The 6,000-nt window shown below is 44.6% G+C and overlaps 1 pseudogene; it reads left to right on the top strand.

The window, feature by feature from the left end:
• The first annotated feature begins 2,491 nt into the window (after positions 1–2,491).
• LOC101314512 lies at positions 2,492–3,892 on the top strand (annotated as a pseudogene).
• Positions 3,893–6,000: the final 2,108 nt, after the last annotated feature.

Raw genomic sequence — 6,000 nt, 5'->3', positions numbered from 1 at the left:
ATTGCCTAACTTCGATATTCTTACATCGGAACGATCCGAACTTAAATATCATACTCAATAGTCGTAAATACAACCTCTCCGAAATACGACTTAAATCCAAACGGCCGGATTCTACATTAATTATCCGCCAAAAATACCACACTTCGGAAATTCATAAACCTATCCAAAACTCATCCAAAAATTCCATAACTCACTTCAATAAACTCCCTTAATATTCCAAATTTAACAACATTAAAATCTCCCAACCGGCGGCGGCGCCGCCGGCGGCTCCGCCGGCAGCGGCGGCCGGAGGTCAATTCCGGCGACCTCCAAAACCTATGAAATTTTAACAGCATCTTCCTCTCATCAAGCTCTACAACTTTCATAACTAGCACAAACACCAATTCCAAGCCTAACTAGGGCAATCGACTAAAAACATCAAAAACACCATAAAACTTCCACCTCAAATTTCTCCTTACCTAGCTCAAGAGGGAGTGAGTCCTTTTAGGGCAAGGTTTCTGGGTTGGAGGGCTACAAAACCATACCAAGCTTGCCCGGATTGGTGGCCGGAGGAGGAAGTTCCGGCAAAAAAACCGATTCGGCAGTCGAAGCTTTCGGGCGGCACCGCTCACTCACGGCGGCGCTAGGGGGGCTGCTACCGGCCTAGAATGGAAGCTGGGAGGGAGACCGACCGAACGGGACCGGTCCGGCGGCGAACGGAGGTCGGACGGCGGCGGGAGGACGGCCGGAAGTTTGCTGGGTGTAGAGAGAAGAAAATCGGGTGGGAGGAGAAGAAAAATCGGGAGGGAGGGAGAAGAGAAAGAAGAAGAAATGGGTTGGGCTCGGCCCAGCCGACCCAACACCCCTTTTAACCCATAATTCCAAAATTCAACACCCCGAAAAATAATACCCGAATAAAAATTACCTTTTACTAGCTAAAATTTACTATTTTTACCGTCATCGTATTTTCCTCATACGAATAATCCTCCGCACATAATCGTCCCCGAAACCCCTCTAGGGACCAATTAAACTATTTACTCAATGATCGAGACGGTAAAATTCTTATTATAATCACGCTAGTAAATAAGGTAAAAATATAAGGGTCGGGATGTGACATGGAAGACCATTGTTGATTGCAGATCGGGTCCATGGTAATGTTGTCCATGATGAAGGCCATTTGCAGATCGAGTCCATGAAGAGGAAAATGGTCTTTTTGTGTGAAAGACAAGGTAATTAGGTGATGATAATGTTTTGATTATTAAGGGTAATAAACTTTTTAATAGCAGTAAAATTGTTGTTAGGGGCAGTAAAGTTTTTATTAGAAAAATTATTGGGCTCAATAATTTTTCATTTGTATTCATGTACTGAATAGCTTATTTTGCTTTGTCTTTGAGATCAGTAACATGTTTTCTACATCAGTAATGTATTATCGAGGGTCATTTATATATTATTGAGGTCAGTAATTTATTATTGGTAGATGTTTATTGGGCGTAGTAACTTATTATTAGCTTCCATAAATTCTTTGGGATGTTTCGATGAAGATTTGAAGAAGGTAAAACTTCATTTTCTAACGTTTACTAGGGGTTAATAAACATTTATTGGGGGAAATAAAAAATTTCTCAAAATTTATTACCCCCAAGAAATCGGTTATAAGCTTCTAGAAATTATTTTGGGATGTTTTGGTTAGATTTCATGTTTAGAACCTGCTAATAAATTTTTTATTACCTCCCAATAAAAGTAATAAAAAATTTATTGCCCCTAGTAAAATATTTTTCAAGCTAACTGTCCCTTAATAAACTTCAAGCAAGTGTACTGTATGATTCCGGCAAGGTTTAATAACATTTTAAAAAGTTCATTGAGATTCCGGCGACCGATGACTAGTGGTCGGAGTCGAGGTTCCGGCAAAGTCTTTTCTTTCCACTTTCTCTCTCTATACATGCTTGAGGACAAAATAGTCTTAAAATAATATAATTTATTAAGACTTTAATAAAGATTTGTTTATTTTGGCATAAAAGAAGTTACCTTATATTCAAATGGGTTCATAAAAAAGATTTTTATTGGAATGAGCAATAAGGGGTTAAAATTAATACTAAATTGACTTTTTTTAATATATAAATCTTAAAAAATACAAATCGTCTAGTTCCCGTCTAATTCTCACCTAGGCTGTCCAGGCTCTAGGCTGCGGGTTACCGCCCACCTGCAGCCGCCTTTTAGAGCATTGGTATATACTAATTGGTCATATTAAAGTTTTGCTACCTCATTACGACGGCTTACCAACTCTTGCGACGGCGTAATTTTGCCGAAGTGAAAATCCGAGTTTTGGCAACGACAAACAGACGAAGCCAATGTGGTTGTTGGAAGTGTACATGTCCCAGTGAGTTAAGCGAACGTTGCGGCATGCTCCACATCGCCCCCTTTCGCGCCAATTCTCACCAACCAATCAAATCATCCACCACTTATAAATTTGAACCTGAGAACCACCAAAGCCACCGAACCCCCGAAAATCCGAAAAATGCAAGTACAAATCTCCGACACCACCGTCGTCGTTCCCTCCACACCCCCGTTTTCCGACGACCACATCCTCCCACTCACCCACCTCGACAATGACGCCAACCTCCGCGTCACCTTCCGTTACGTCACCACCACCAACTCCTCCTCTGACCCTTTCCACGTCCTCTCCGCCGCGCTTGTCCACTACTACCCTCTCGCCGCCTCCCTCCGCCGCCGCCGCGACAACCGCCTCGAGCTCTTCTGCTCCGTCGGCCAGGGTGTCCTGCTCATACGCGCCTCCGTCGAGTCAACCACCCTCTACTCGGTGAGTCAACTCAACGACGCGGACACGCAGTTTCTCGAGCAGTTGGTACCCGACCCCGACCCGAATCAATCCATGGAGTATCCTTGTGTGTTGCAAGTCACTGTGTTCAAATGCGGCGGGTACGCCCTCGGAGCCGCCATAAGCCATTCATTGTGTGACGGAATGGGCGCCACTCAGTTCTTCAACGCCATGGCGGAGTTGGCTCGCGGGTCGGGTCAGATTTCGCTTCACCCGATATGGGAAAGATCGGGTCTGCTCCGACCCAGAGACTCGCCCTGAGTCGGGGATCCGGTGCTGCACGAGTTCCTGAGTTTAGAACTGAAATTCTCACCATATGAACACGAAAAGCAATTGGGTCCGGTTTTGAGGGAATGCTTTGAAGTTAAGGACGAGTCTGTTGAGAAATTCAAAACCAATTTATTGAAGCAATCCGGTTTGAGCTTCACCACTTTCGAAGCTGTGGGTGCTTATATATGGCGAGCCAAGTAAGTCTTATGTTTTTCCAAATTTAGCCTACTGTCAAATTTTGTGTTAATTATCTTGTGATAACCATCAACCAGGGTGAAATCGTCGGAGATTTCAATGGATGAAACGGTCACGTTTGGGTATGCACTGAATGTTCGGAAGCTAGTGAACCCTCCATTGCCAACAGGGTATTGGGGGAATGGTTGCATTGCTATATACGTAAAGTTGAGTGCCAAGGAGTTGGTGGAAAAGCCAATGTGGGAAGTTGCTGATCGGATCAAGAAGAGCAAGAGCAATGCGACTGATGAGTATGTGAGGTCGTTTATTGACTTTCAAGAGCTGCATTACAACGAGGGAATCAATGCTGGAAAAGAAGTGAGTGGCTTCACGGATTGGAGGCACTTGCGGCACTCGACGGTTGATTTTAGGTGGGGAGGGCCTGTGACTGTACTACCGCTTTCAAGGAACTTGCTTGGGAGTGTTGAGCCTTGCTTTTTCTTGCCTGGTTCCGGAAGCAATGGAAAGAAAGATGGGTTCAAGCTTATGGTGAATCTGAGGGAGACTGCTATGCCTGGTTTTAGAAAGGAGATGGACAAGTTTAGCAGCCAAGAACTTGGATTGTCCTTGTTGTGACTGAGATATACGCCTCTCCATCTTTATCTTATTGCATTGTACTAGTGACCGTTAATCGAGTAATAATGAAAAAGAAATGAACCTCTCAAATTGATTGTACTTGCTTAATAAACACTTCTTGATGAAAAATGTCTCTGAGGCTAAAAGATGTACGTTTCAGCCTGTCTTCACTATCGTCAAGAACAAGAATTAGGAAGACTCATTTGGTGCCGATTAGGAAAACCTATGAATGATGTCTAAGTGGAGCCAAGTCCCCACCAAACCAAACGTGAGAACATGATTTGGGATTGTGAGTCGACATTTCATGGCCTTCAATTCCCTTTCCCAAAATCTGGAATAGGCTTTTCCAATTGAAGATACTTATACAGAATGTGGCTCCTAAAATCATGACGGGGAGCCATTGTGTGGCTAAAGTTGCGGTCTTTCGTCGTTGAAAATCAAGTCAATATGATACCATTTCGGCACCGGTTTAGAAGATTAGCTCAAGAGTAGTGTTTAAAGATTTGGTTTCGAAAGGTGGGCACAAAGGTGGTCGATAAAATGCCTGAATGAAAATGTTGGGAGAAGCAGCAAGCCCCTCGGAGGCTCGAACGTAGAGAAAATTCGTGGAGCACAACAATTAGGCCGCTGAAGCATTTGAGGAAGTTGATGTGATGGTCATTCAAAGAGTATCCTTAGGTATATCTAATCAAGTTTTCACAATATAAACTGAATTATGTAGTTACCTTTTGTTTTGTTCGTTGTCATTGGTATAGCTATTTAGGCTGATAGCTTCATTTACGAGTATCTGTTAGTTTCCGATTAATTTAGGCTGCAAAATGAAGCCAATATGTCTTAATGTCTCATAGAGTCATAGTGCATGACATCGCGGTGGCGTTGAAGCTTCTGCTATTCTCATCCAAATGCAAAAAGATTGTTTGAGCCCAGTGGGGATTTTGGTCCAAGACTCGCTATATAGTTTTGGATAACATTTGGGCCAGTATCTGTGGCCCTTTTTAAATACGAAGCCCATGTAGGGTGGCAAGATCCGGCAGCGCGCGAGGTAGAGTTTTGCAAGGATTCTGATACCCCGCGGGATTCGTTACTTCGCGAGGTCCTCGTTTCAGTTCTTATAGGAGTCTACAATGCTTGGCGAGGCGGGGCGGTGAGAGAGACCTAGGTGAAGTCTGTTCGAGACATGTGTCGCATGGATAGCGTGGTTCGCGAGTTGGTCGTATCCTTGAGGAATTCTAATTGCTGAGTCCGAATGGGTTTATGATTATGTCTCTGCCAATTGCTTGCGAATCGCTATATAAGGGAGCTTGAGGATCTGGTCTACACACAGAATCAAATCATACAAAACTACTGCAAATCTTCGAGCATCCTCGAAACCCTAAAGTTCTAAGTGCACCTTGCCTTAGTTCTCAGATCCTGTACGGATTCGCCCTTTCTTCCTATTTGTTGCTCTGCTCGCTCTGACAGTGAGTATCGATTCACGGGTGACTAGAGGTTTTGCTTGTAATCCCTCGTCCACGAGGTGGCACCGGAAACCCCTTTTTTGCTTGTTTAGAAGTCTAGCACAGCGCATTCTTTCCTCGTCTGCGAGGTGGCACGCCCCGCAACCTTATTTTTACTTTTGCGTCACCAGAGTCCCGACTCTGCCCCTGCTGAGACACGTGGCCAAAACATTGGCACGCCTAGTGGGACCGGGAGTATAACATTCTCGTCATCATTGGGAAGTCAGGCGGATCCCCATACGGGAGACCCTCGATTTCTTGTCTGAAACATAAATCTCCACGATACAAGCCCCATAACAGCGCGGCCTTCCGATCTCTCACCCAAGAAAATGTTCTTGCTCAGTTTGGCAACCCCGACTCTAGCGAAACCACAATGACAGGTTCACGACCAGCCCAGGATGCAGGACCTACTCTGCCCGCGGAGGAAGTCCGTTAGATGTTTGGGGAACTAAAGAATGATCTCAACTCGCTCAGCTCGAAAGTCGACACCACCCAGCAAAGCGTCAAGGACCTATCTGAGAAGGTCACGAAGGATAGAACCATCTGACTTGCTAACCAAGAAAACCTGTCTAAGCTCAGTGAGGAGTTTAACTACGTTGCTGGTCAAGTCAG

The sequence above is a fragment of the Fragaria vesca genome, linkage group LG1 (assembly GCF_000184155.1).
Source record: "Fragaria vesca subsp. vesca linkage group LG1, FraVesHawaii_1.0, whole genome shotgun sequence".
Taxonomy (NCBI): domain Eukaryota; kingdom Viridiplantae; phylum Streptophyta; class Magnoliopsida; order Rosales; family Rosaceae; genus Fragaria; species Fragaria vesca.
This window is presented reverse-complemented; position numbering and strand designations above follow the sequence as displayed.